The 13,095-nt window shown below is 42.2% G+C and overlaps 1 long non-coding RNA gene across 1 annotated transcript; it reads right to left on the bottom strand.

The window, feature by feature from the left end:
* Window positions 1-649: 649 nt before the first annotated feature.
* On the bottom strand, window positions 650-10,801 carry LOC147051155 (uncharacterized). Its single transcript, XR_015067322.1, has 4 exons — window positions 8,287-10,801; window positions 8,054-8,156; window positions 4,507-4,646; window positions 650-2,664 (listed from the first exon to the last, which is right to left on the bottom strand). It is a non-coding gene; the product is annotated as an uncharacterized LOC147051155 (long non-coding RNA).
* Window positions 10,802-13,095: the final 2,294 nt, after the last annotated feature.

The raw sequence follows: 13,095 nt of genomic DNA, 5'->3' as shown, positions 1-13,095 counted from the left end.
TGCCACCCCTAATAAATAACATTAAAAAAGTACACTGCTATTGAATTACACAAACATTAATATTTATTTTTCATAATGGCTCTTTGTTTAAAGATCTTCAGTGTGTTATTTACCAAAGCACTCTGTGGTCAATTTTCTCCCTTTTATGTGTTTTTTCTTAAAAGGGAGCTTTCCACTTTGTGGTCTTTTGGGTTTGATGGCACGGCGGTTTGTCGGGCCAGAGTGGCACCGCTTGATTGATGGTGCTGACACTTCATATCTACGGGGGGAGAACTTGTCACAGTTTTGCTTTTATGTTTTATAAGCGTTTACCCCTTTAGGCGGCGTCTATCTTCACTGTTCATAAAAGTAAATCATACCATTATGTTGGTACTCTGGAACTCTTGATTTATTCAAATGATTTGATGAAAATGGGGTCAAACTATTGGCGTTCAATTTTATCATCTTGATCTTCAAGAAAACTGAAAAGGTCACTTTGCTGTTTTAAAACTTTTCTAAAAATGTTTGACTTGAATGCTATTGATCGGTTCTGAATCAGTCCAAATCAATCCAAATCTTTTCAAACATCTGTTCCTAAGCGGATGTGGAAATTCCACCATAGTTTCAGCAAACTTCCTAAAGCCCAATGTAAAAAAAAAAAAAGGTCATCGTAAGGCCTCGGGGACATGAAATATAGCCCAAGTAAAAAAAAAAAAAAGGGCTTCTTCTATTGTCATAATTTGAAAACAAACTTAACATCTAAACGTCAAAACATTTGCAGAAGGATGTTCATCCGGAATAAGACATTATTTAGGTCTTAGTAACATCTGCATCGTCACACTAAACACCATCATTCCGTCTCCTGAAAGAATTATGTCATTGGATGAATAACAAAACAAACCAGACCACATATGAACAACTTGCGCATCATCAAGACAACAACGCAGGAATCCCCATTCCATGTGGTCCAACGCCATCATCAATCATCATCACTTTTGTCTCCATTGTGGTCTTGTTGCATGGTTTCAATTATAAAAACAACACGTTGATGTATGGAATCTCGTGTACATTCTTGGCGACAGTTTTCTTTCAAAAACCTCCCGAGGTTCTGAAATGCTTGAAATAATAAAGCTGGCGAACAAAGCCGAGTCTAATGCTATTCGTAAGTCGTCTTTCACAGCATCTCAGCGCAGTAAACGGCAACCTATATTTTAGCACTGATCTCGAACTACGATGACTATAATCCCGCTTATTTTCATGACAAATACGACGCTTGGTAGTGTTCCAAAGATGCACTGCAACATCTAAAGCATCCTCGCCTGAAATCTCGATATGCAATAGTATTTTTGGAAAAATTACCATTTGATTCAATCTTTTTTTTTTTCCCTTGCCATTCCAAAAGGGCATTTTGTTCTCCACAGCTTTAATGGTTTACAAGAGATCCGGCAAAGCGCCGCTGATCTAGTGCTCTTTGTGCGGACTCCCGCCGAGAATGCAATCTTACTTTGGATGTGGCCGTCCAATTCCATCAACATAAACGCTTCACAAACACTTACACACAAAGTATTGGGGAAGGAAAGGAAAAAAAAAAAAAATAGTACTTCAACATGAATCATTTTCTGGTTGTACTTCTGGCTGGTCTGAATGTTTTGTATCTATTCAGAATATTATAAAATATAGAATTATTATACAGGTTATGAAAGTGGATTTAGAAAAACATTTTTCTTTACGGAGGACTCTAAATGTGCATTTATTTTGTTGTTTATTTCATTTTTGACATTTGAAATGCAAATGTACTTTGGGGAAAAATGTCTGACATTAAATATGAATACATTTACAGTTCACTTTCTTGTATAAGTCGAAAGTTTCTATTAACGTGTTCTTTTCGAACGGATATAAACACGTGAGAGTGCCATCTAGTGGTGAGGGGTTTTATTACAACTTAAAGCGAGTTTGGAAGAGAAAGCTTTGTGAACAAAGATGTTACAAATGATGCTCTTCTCTCCGACTGTAATTCATCAATCATAGCTGAGCGACTGAACAAGACAATTCCAAAAGGTCACCTCCATCACTTAACCACTGACAGTTAAAAATAACCACTTTCTTGGCTGAAACAAACCATATTCTGGTTTCACCCCCCCCCCCCCTTGCCTAAAATCATCCTCCCTCAACAAATTTAATGACAATAGTCCCCTCTGTGCTGCAGTCAATGTCAGCTGTGTCTTTTTAATTCTCTAATCAGCGGTGGGCAGAGGCGCTATCACGGCCACCATGCCGCTTCCCCACTCGATACAGACATCCCAAAACACACACAGGTTTGGTTTTGTCAAATGTTTTATTGAGTGTAGACATTTGGCCTACTGTAAAAACATGCATTATCTGCACAAGTGGGGAGAGAAGCAGGTGGCATTGTCGCCACTGTCAGCTGTGACAGCGCCAGCAGCCGTGATGGAGATTAATGAAGTATCTGGAGAGTAATATGCTCCTTACAATTTGGAGTAGGGGGCTGATCCCCATCTTAAATAGCAAAGCTGTCAGAGTTTAGCCAACCCGCGCCTCGGCACAGAGAGGGAATTGATCTTACCGGACGGAAAGGAGAAAGCCAGTGAGTGGCGTTTGTCAGCCCCGGCCTCTGCAAAGTGAATTTGAAAAAGGATGATGTCATCATCTTCAACAGTTGTCTGCCTGCAATAAGATGAGGGAAAAAAAATGGTTAGAGGTGGACAAAAATATAGATTGATATGTACAGCTATTTATTAATCGTCACATTAAATCTTCCGCTTGTTGCAATAATTGAAAGTAATCGTGCAAGACTAGCTTCCGGTGGCTTTTATTTCTTTGAATAACTTTTGACGTCTTCTTCTCTAGTCTCCTCAATTGCGCACACACACTTGCTTCCATGTTTGGTTGGAGAGGAGCCTGAATTCCCACTGAGAGAATAATCCTCATTCGACTCTGATGTGCACGAGCGCAAAATGTTAATAAGACTTTGATTGTGGCGCCACCAAACTTCTGAAGGAACCGGAACATTTTCTTTTGTATACAGTAAGTATTTGTTCCCCTTCCCCCTGCAAACTCAAAATAATTGACTTGAAGTGCTAATATGGACAAGTTTATGCATTCGCCTCGTGAACAGCGTGCAATTAATTAGAAGAATCAATGTCCTTTTAAAGGCTCAGGGGACCATTTAATCCAAGCTCAATACCACCAGAAACACCGGTTGGAGAGGGAGAAAAAAAAAAAAAAATCAATCAATGGCTATTTGTGATTCCTGAGTATGGATTAAAGCAGACACGTCTAACTGGTTCATTTGCACTTGAAAGCAGCCATCTGGAGCAGCAAGCTTGGCTTAAGCAGATATGATTACTAATAATGTGATACCCCCGTACACTGGCCCCATTCAGGGGGCCTATTCCCACAACTGGCATTATTAAATAGACCAGCGTTAGAAATGTTCTTATGAGGCCCAGAGAGGGATCAGTGAGAGAGCACGCCGCCGCGAGGACCCGACACTCAGATCGCCACCTTGGACAACAATGGTGGCACTCCCCCCCTGGGACGGACACGTTTCACTCTTTGTTGGGGGCTTACCGAGAGTGTGGACAATACACTGCCGCTGCATTAAATATCAAGGAGTTTTTTTTTTTTTAAGTCTTCAATGATAAGGAGATTTAAATGATTTTAAGGTATTCTCACCCCCCCCCCCCCCTCCCCCTGTGCGTCAGTAGAATTACATTAGCTGTGGCGCTACGTTACTCTCATTTTATTTTGTTATTGTTTTGCGGTTTATTCCTGTTCCTGAATGGAATTTTCTTTAATTAAAAAATTATATTTTTTATATGACTTGAGTGTATATATATCATATGACTATATAATTATCATTTTATTTTATATCATTATTATTATTATTATTATTATTATTATTATTATTATTATTATTATTATTATCTTTTTTTTCTATTGTAGAGCAGCCACAACTGAAAAATAGTTAATAGTACAGTTTCATGACACCAGGTTGCCGAGCTGATTGATTTTATCACTCAATTGCAAAAATTCAATGAAATCAACTCTGGAAAATACCGCTTTGAAAAAAAATGACAAGAGCCTCGTGAAAACAAGACATGCAAGCGACATTAGCTGCTACTTATCCTTGAAACAGAGCTTATTTGTGGAATTTCACACCTGATTTAACTTGCCGCTTTCCATGATTGTCATATTACCTAGCGCCACTGTGATTTTGGGGATTTGGAGCCAAACGGCACGTGGTTGTCGATCCAAAGAGGGAGAAAAAAAAAAAAACCTGCGCTGAACTTCCGTCAGCCAGAGAAAGCACATATCGTGATAAAGATATGCACAGCTGGAGCACAATGGCGCTGTTAAGAGCCAGGAACGCTCGGCTTGACGGGAACGGCGCTGCGGCGTGCGCACTAATTTCTTCCCCCGAGTAAAGGTGAAGAGCAGTTTGCAGTCGCCGACTGTCAGCTCGACTGATCACACGAGACTTACCCCTCATCTCTGGCTGCTCACCTTGACAGCGCTCTGGCTGCCTTCCTCTTTAAAATCCTGGAATTTCATTACTAGCGCCACAATGAAGCCCTTCACCGAGTCGCTGTGGATCTTCTCTTGCAGCCTGTGGAGCCTTAGTTCCTTTCTGTCACAAAGCCAAGCTAGGGGAAGAAAAAAAAAAAAAAAGACAGATGCATTGTTTTAGGGAAGATGGATTACAGCGTGTGAACAAGATAGTGTTTGATGAGCTGATGGTGTTTTTTTATGTTTCTTTTTGATTTGTGGATAGAATTCTACTCGGCTGCGCGATGCCAAGGCAGCGTGGAGGCCGATAAGAAGTCAGCCTTGCTATCAAACGCCTCGTGGTTACCCATTCCTTGCCGCTATTGATTTCTGCCCCAGTAATCGTGTCTCGTCGCGGCTCTCCGCTCGGCTCTCTGGTCACGAGGGCAAGAAGAGTCGGCGTTGCGAAGAGAGGGCCCCGGACAGTTTACTAAGAGCTGCAGGCCTCGATAGGGTTTGGTAATTCAACATCAAATTCAATAACATCTCACTGTGTTAAAATGCAAGAAGGCAGACTGGATTAAGTTTAAGAGTCTCTCAAGTAAAGTAGAAATGAGAGAGAGTTCTGCTCCGCATTTACTGAGCATGACAGTTGGAAGTTTTCAGAGCCGGTTTCGCATTAGGGGAAAGTGGAAGAGTTTCACCAGAACCAGTTGATGGCACAAAACTTCATGCAGTAGTAGAATCACTGGTCGACAATTTTTTTTTGTTTTTTATCAGAGATACATGTAAACTTGTCTAAATGAATATTTTTTTTTTCTCTAGCACCACATTTTCATAATAATAATAATAATAATAATAATAATAATAATAATAATAATGCAATAATAGAGATGCATGTAAACTTGTCTAAATGAATAATATTTTTCTCTAGCTCCACATTTTCATAATAATAATAATAATAATCATAAAACACTTGTTTATCTTTGTTGTAATTACATTATCGGCCACAAGATGGCGGCACACACATTTTGAGCCAGTCAATTTCAAAGAAGAATAAAAAAAAACAACAAGTATTTCAGCACAGCCTAGTTTTTGTTGAAAACAAACCTGCTTTTTAAGGTTAACCAAAGTGACAGGTATATCCAGCTAAAATTTCATTTCACTTCCAAACTTTGACAATAACTCACAGACGGACTATATGCTGTCTCTGTGTACTATTTTGCCAGGGGAAAAAAAACAACAACATTAAAATCAGCAAGAACCGTAAAACCCTCCCGAGTGGTCGGTGCCCCCACGAATAATTCACATACAAAAAAACCACCACTGGTAGTTTTCAAAATGGTTTGCGCCCCCGCGTCCTCTTTAAGAGCTGACGGATGACTGATGTTCAATTTATATGCATGGAAAATCAAGCTGGACAGCGATGACGAACGAGCCAAACAAAATGACGTGGCGGCAGTGTATCACTACGACTCGTCAAGCCTTCCCGCTCTCCCTTGCCAGTGTGCTCGGGAACTGTCCAACGTTTTTAATTAAGCATCTAATCAGGCCGGGGTCAACATACGTATTTCATGCCGCATTTAATGGCGCTAATTCATTCTCTTTGCCGTCTCACTGACAGAGTGCTTGTGAGCTTAACTACTATTAATCAGCATCAAGGTTTGTCGGTGTGGAAGGAGATTTTTTTTTTTTTTTAAATACGCTACATTTCAAGAGATGCAGATTTCCCTCATTAAAAGCAACTCTGAAAGATAATGGTCACCTCCAGCCTGCCTAATAATGCATGTTAAAAGACTTGGGAACATGATGTTAGCGAGTGTAGTTTTTACAGCGCAAGATGGATTGGCTTAATATTGTTACTCACTGATGCCTACCTGACTAAATGCTCCAAGAAGCGATTTTGGCTGGTGGTAATCTGTTACGTCGCCAACAACAACCTTTGAAGTGTTTCATGGCTTTTTTTTTTTTTCTATAAATAACGGCGCCATCAGTCATGCTGTGGAAAGAGTGAGCATGCTGATGTTATCACAGAGAAATGGAAGGTGTCTTCCCCTCCGGCCTCAAATAGTAAAACTTGGGTAGTCTTAACAACCGCACCAACACAACAGTGATACTTGCAGACATCTACTCATCTTTAAAAATCAACGGGACTCTTTTGTTTCATTTCAGCGAGACACGCCACAAGATTACAGCAATCCGGCAGATTTGTCATTTCCAATTGAGTATCGTCTGAATGAAAACAAAAATGTTATATTTACGTATAATTTCACCTAGTGCAAACAATTAAATGCTGAACAGTATTGGTCCTAGTATTGATCCCTGCGGGACACCACGTGTGATATTACTAAACTCAGAAGCTGCCATTGACTTTTCATTGGGACAAAAAAAAAAAAAAATAGCATGTATTCAAAGCACTGAGATAGATTATTAATTTTTTTTTTGAAACCCCCAAATCAACATCTGTATTGACGCGAGCGAACGCTGTGATGCCATAACACAAAGCTCTCAGCTGGCCGAGCTGTGTACACTGAGACACAGAAGGAGGAGGTGCCCCCGGCCAGGCCCCCCAAACAGAGGAATGAAAAGCGACATCAATTTTGGCACAGACATCCTCCGTCACACAGATTAGGCAGGCACAATGCGCTGGCTCCTTATCTCCAACGGCAGGAGGAGGGCAGGCAGATCCGCGCAGGATGGAAACATTCTCATGGACGTAATGGGCAAAATCAATTGTTGCCCTCCTCAATCAATGCGGGGGCCCCCACTTTCACTGTTCAGCAGCTCACCAGTAATTGAAGTTATCCTGGGCCTGTAATGACCGCCTAAAGCACAACCATGACAAAGTTGAGAGCGTGTGATATCAGTGAGGTTGCCAGCAGGGTGGAACGTGCTGCACTGGTTTGTGCGCTCCCTTACAATCTGTTCTGGGGGGGCATTTAGGCATACAGCACATGCACGGACCTCATCAGGTCCAGCCGTGAAGAAGTACTCGAGGTGCCTCGATGGTTTTGCCCACCGTGCCGGCCGGAAACGCACTTGAATCACAATCAGTTGTTTGTGTGTTTCTTTCTGGCTTCTGATGGCGACACACTGCGGCGGCAAGGTCCCATTCATTCTACTATAAACCCATTAAATGAATATGATGGGTCACTTTGTTTCACATTCAACCCTCCAGTGGGTTCTTTGATTAATTAGCAGCTCGTAGACTCATTTAGCTTTTTTTTTTTTTTTTTAAGAATTCAAGCCGGTGCCGAGAGAGTGGGGGGAGTGGAAAAAAAAGATTCTACCGTCATAATTTTTCTCTCCACGGAGGTTTTTGCGCACAAGAACAATAAACCGAAAAATGCCCAAGTTATAATTATACCTACGGATGACAGATGACAGTTAAAAACTTAATTTAGAGGAAAAACCCTTTGACTGAGTTGTTGGGTAAGAAGAGGGATCCTTTGCTTTATAATGGTAATTACTCTGCCATTTATTATTCTATCAGCACATGCAATTAAAGGCATGCGTGGAGGAAGCGCTTGATAGTAAAACGTGCCGGGACGGAATACTAATGAACCTCCTTTTGCTGCCAGATGAACTTGTGCATCTCCTCTTGACTCCGCTGGCCAATGAAAGGGGATGACCGACGCGTGGGGTCGTGAACTTCCAACTTCATCAGCCTGGTAAAAAAACAAAACACGGAAAAGGTTGATGGTGATTAGATTGGACTTGGATTTGATATCGGTGCTCTTCCCAAAGTGTCCCATTGGTGCTCCGTTAAAATAAGTCGGGGGGGGGGAAATGACTCACCTCATGAGATCATCGGCATTGTCCTTCACATCCATTCATTCGTCACCTGCCCTTACCGCCTTTGTGCTTCTCGTCTTTGTCTTTCAGTGCAGCGGTACACCTGACATAGCCTAGCAAAGATGGCGTTAATGGTAATTCTAAGTGCGAACAATATAAGGGCAGTGGGGCGTACGGGTGGGGGAGGTGGGGCAATTATGAGATTAGCGCTACTAGCACTGGAGGCCGAGATTGAAAGAACAGCGGCTCGCAAATCCGTTTTCACACGGCGGCTTGACGCAAGTCTGAGGCGGGATTGATTGGAAAAGTGTCCCTGTCATTATGTGTAATCCAAGTTTCCTGTTTAAAGAGACGAAGAATCAAAGACAGGGTAAGAGGCCGATCACCTCGGCGACGCCAACAGGCCAATAACTGTAATGGCGGCTCCGACAACAATTAGCAATCAAAATGAGATGACGGGAAAAGTTGCCTTTGACGGAAAGTTTTGCCAAACACGCTTAGTCGAGAGCTCTTTTGAAAGCTATCCACCAATGTTTCGCTATTAAAAGCGGGTGGAATATTAAAACCTAAGATGGCCGCCGAGCCAATTGAAAATAACAGCGGATGTATTTTGTCCCTTTTGGCGGCAACGCACTTGTTTGCCACGTGTTTTGCATTCCGTGAATAACGATCGGCAAATCACTCTCACTCCACTAGTCAAGGGCTGCCATCCTTTGAATGGACCCGTTGTAGCTGCGACTGTAATTGGTGAAGAACCTGACAGAGCCGAGCCAAGTTAGCCGTGTAACGAAGGTAGCGGGTTGAGGGAGCGTTTTAATAATGCGAAAAGCCCAGATGGAGAACGTCGGCTGCAAATGAGCGCCGGGGTTCTTCTGGGTCCTTGCGTTGAGTGACACAGGCGCAGGCACGCACCTTGCAGGAACGTGAAACTCCCCCTTCCCTCAAGTGCGCAGACAAAGCACTGTCAATTAGATGCCGCCACGCTCGGCGTCAACGGCGCTCCCAAAAGTGCTTCCGTCGACTCGGCCGACGTCTGACGTACGCCACTCGGCCATTTGTATTGATGTCCTTTCCAATTATTTGCGCGATTGTACCTGTGGAGTGCATAAATTGGGGACGTGCTTATGTATAACAAGCGTTTCTTTAGCTGTAATTGCTTGATGTGTTATTATAATCCAAATATTGGGACATCTTTTTCTTTGTGAATGCTGAAGTCTTGATGGAGCCAAATGAGGGTTTTATTTGGAGGAAAATATTTCTCACCAAATAGTCTGTCTTGTCGTTATAGCTCGGCGTTGAGTATCATCTCTGGGTTAATAGAAAGACTCAGCACTTTCTGGCTTTACCCCCAACCCGAACAAATGAAGCCTGAAATTTTTATTCTTTTCATAATGGAATTCCAATGGCCTTTGCCGCAAATCAAGTGGAAATTCTTGCATATCAAGTGGGGTGGGGGGGAAAAAATTAAATGTTAACCACGTTTTAATGTGATTAAGGGTGACAGGGACATTATTTCTGCTAATCATTCACCAGCATGTGGGCTCAAACAACGCTAGGGCCGACAAGCTGTTTGTGATCTTTCCGACCGAGTTTTGTTACTTTTGAAATCCTTCTACAAATTCAGATATGTATTCAGTAAATGCTCCCGTATGGCAAATTGCTATCGCGGAACTTTTAAATCACGCCAAATTGGGAAATGACACGAAAAAGAAATGGGGCACATGGACTGGTTGTGAATAGAGATGTCCCACAGGGAGACACCCCCCGGGGCTGCTCGATTTGTCTTTAACCCGGAGGGGGTCGAATAATTGCCGTGTTTTCGCGTGCCTCGGGCTTCCCCGTGGCTTTGTCTACGCTTTGATCTGCTTAAATGGTTCAGGAGGAGAAAACAATAGGAGGTTCTAGAATACAAGGGCAGCTCGCTGAGACAATGACCCGGGCCGGACCAGACGCTCGTACGGGGTTGGATTTAATAGAGCCGCTTACGCCACTAAGCCGGGCTAAAGGTGGGCCGTCACCTACGGCGTGAGAGCGGCGGAATAATGGCGGACTCAAAGCGTCGTTCTCAGAATAACGAGATCAGGTGTGCTTGGAAAAAAAAAAAAAAAACCTCTTGCCTTGTGACGGTCACGTTTAAAGTTGCTTCATCTCTGCGGGACACAAAAATCTAAATGGGGGGTCCAGTTTTTACGATTTTTGAACACAAATGATGCATCAGGACATGTACGCAGACAAAATAACAATCTCATAAAGAATATATTCTTTATCCTCTGCAAAAAGCAATGACTGCAGCTTACTTAGTCATGTCCAGTTACTATTTGTTTTTATGAATTGCAATATGATCGAATGTTTTTTCCAAAACATTGCAGGACATATTGGCTGTATTTTGGATAGCATTGACACACACTGTGTATCTAAAAATAGACATATTGCAATGGAAACAAGCCAGGTGAGGTTTTACTGACGAGAAACTCTGCTGGCACCCGAGCCGAAAACCTGCTTCAGATGACGGTTGGAGGCCGAGCATCTTTTACAGCAGTATAATGTTGCTCCAACAACACCCTCCCCCCTCCCTCTACCTCCCCCTTTCCTCTTAGATTTCTCAGCTCAGGGAAACTAAAAGAAGAGGTGCGAGCTCATGGCGGGCTTTTGAGGCCAGGAAGTCACGGAGGAAGGGGGCCCCGTGGGAAGTGTTTCATCCTCCCAGCGGTGAGCTCCTGAGCGACGAGCGTGCAGGCACTCGGCGCTCCCTGCGGCCAAAACTCGATGGAAATGCATCATACGTGGGGTTTTTTTCTCTAGGAGATCTTACACGCTCGGGCACATTAGAGGTAATATTGTCAAGCACTTATAGCCTACAAAGCCATGGAGGAAACACGACTCAATGAACACGCACAATGGGGGCAGCTTTAATTAAGACTGTCGTCTCACATTGCACCAAGGAGAAAAACCTTGAAAAGATACTTTTTCTCCAAATAACTCTTAGATCTTTTATTCAAAGCCATGGGAATTTGGAGGGGATATTTTGTGACTTTAAATATTTGTAAAAAAAAAAAAAGTCTTAGACTAAAAGGTGCTAATAAAGTAAATCGCCCTCCATTGCGGATTTTAGGTTTGTGCTTCCGCAATTTTTCCGATTTTTTTGAACAGATAACTATTTGGGTCTGCTGTATCGCCCTCCATTGCGAATTTCATGTTTGTGGTTCCGCTATTTTTACGATTTTTTTGTACAGTTAACTATTTTGGCCTAACTCTCCTGTACGTTTGAATGCAGTTTAATTCTGATTTTGACCACAAGATGGCGGCACAATTGAGTTTGAGCCGGTGAAAATTTGAAAGAAGAAGAATGAAACTAAAAGTACCGTGTTTTAGCATAGAATGCTGCTTTGTTGAAAATTACTGAATATTATCTGCAGTACGAGTACAAAAACTGTATTTATTTATTTTAATATATTTTTATTTATTTATTTATTTATTTATTTATTTATTTTACCATAAACACATAGGACAATTGTCAAAGAACAAGTGGACGGCCACTAAGAGCGGCATAAGTAGCGGAGATATTTTGAGAAGGTCCTTTGTAAAGCAATTGAGGGGATCTGGGTACACAAAAAATGAAATAAAATGAATGTGAAATTCAAACTGGATCCCAGAGGACTGTTCTACCTCACTCCAAATCCTTCTTCTTCTTATCCGTGCTGCCATTCACAACAGTTGACTGAGCGAGAGAAAATAAAGGCCCCGGGCTGGAGCGGGGGGAGTCGTCAGCATGTGACAATTGTGACAAGAGCGAGCAAAGTGTGTAGCGCCGAAGAACACCACACAGATTTCTCCATCTCGTCTTTTTTTCCCTCCACTCCCAAGATGACAGCTTAATGTCTACCACATGCAATATTTATTCCCATCGTGTGTCAGACTGTCGAGCTGTCCCAGGGAGTACAAAGGATGCCACTTATTAGAATAAAAGCCGGGGGAAAGTAATCAAGGACATACGTAACATCAGCCAATCATGCTCTCAACTGAGCATGCGTCTTTTTTTTTTTTTTTTTTTTGCCCCCTCCGTTCACAACAGCCAAACAATAATCCTGATAATGAGGTTTGGGGATTTTTATGTGGCAACTCTAAATTTATTTCTCTTATTTTTTGGGGTTCACAAACCCATGTTTATCGTGATAGATGCGTTCCAGAAAATCTGTGACATAGACTGTAAAAAAAAAAAATACCTTGGCTTATGGTTTGACTCATCCCACACATTTAAAAGCTGCTTGTCACTCTCACTTGTGTTTAACGGTAAAACAGAATAAAACCAGAAAGAAATATTGTGATATATAAATATAGTTAATTTTGACAAAATAATTAAAAATTCAAATTTGCAGGGGCAATCATGACAAATTTCAGTTTTTTGAATGTTAACATTCCCAAAAAAAAGTTGTCTTCCCACATTGCAAAGTGCACTCTGAGTCAAAAAGCGAGACAGGACCCACTTTTAACGGCGCGCAAACAAACTCCGTACACCATCATCACGGGCCAAACTGTTAGTCTGCCATCTCATTAGCCGCACAGTCGACAGCAAGGCTTGACCGGCTACGGCACCAAAAGAAGACAACATGAGACACGTCGACTGTGTCCTTTCATTAACGAGGGACAGTCAAGAAGCGGCCCGACTGGACTGCCGGGACTTTATGATGGCCATCTGTTTCTGTTTTAGTGCACAGCCTCTTGTGTTGTTATTGCAACTAAGTTGAAGCTGAAGGGATCCATTAGGACTGACTCAGGCCTGTGGCGTGTACATCTTAGCTTGGGAAAGAACGC

Source organism: Syngnathus leptorhynchus, chromosome 9 (genome assembly GCF_054491065.1).
Source record: "Syngnathus leptorhynchus isolate UIUO chromosome 9, UIUO_Slep, whole genome shotgun sequence".
NCBI classification, from domain to species: domain Eukaryota; kingdom Metazoa; phylum Chordata; class Actinopteri; order Syngnathiformes; family Syngnathidae; genus Syngnathus; species Syngnathus leptorhynchus.
Note: the sequence above shows the minus strand (reverse complement) of the source record. Positions and strands in the feature narration are given on the sequence as shown.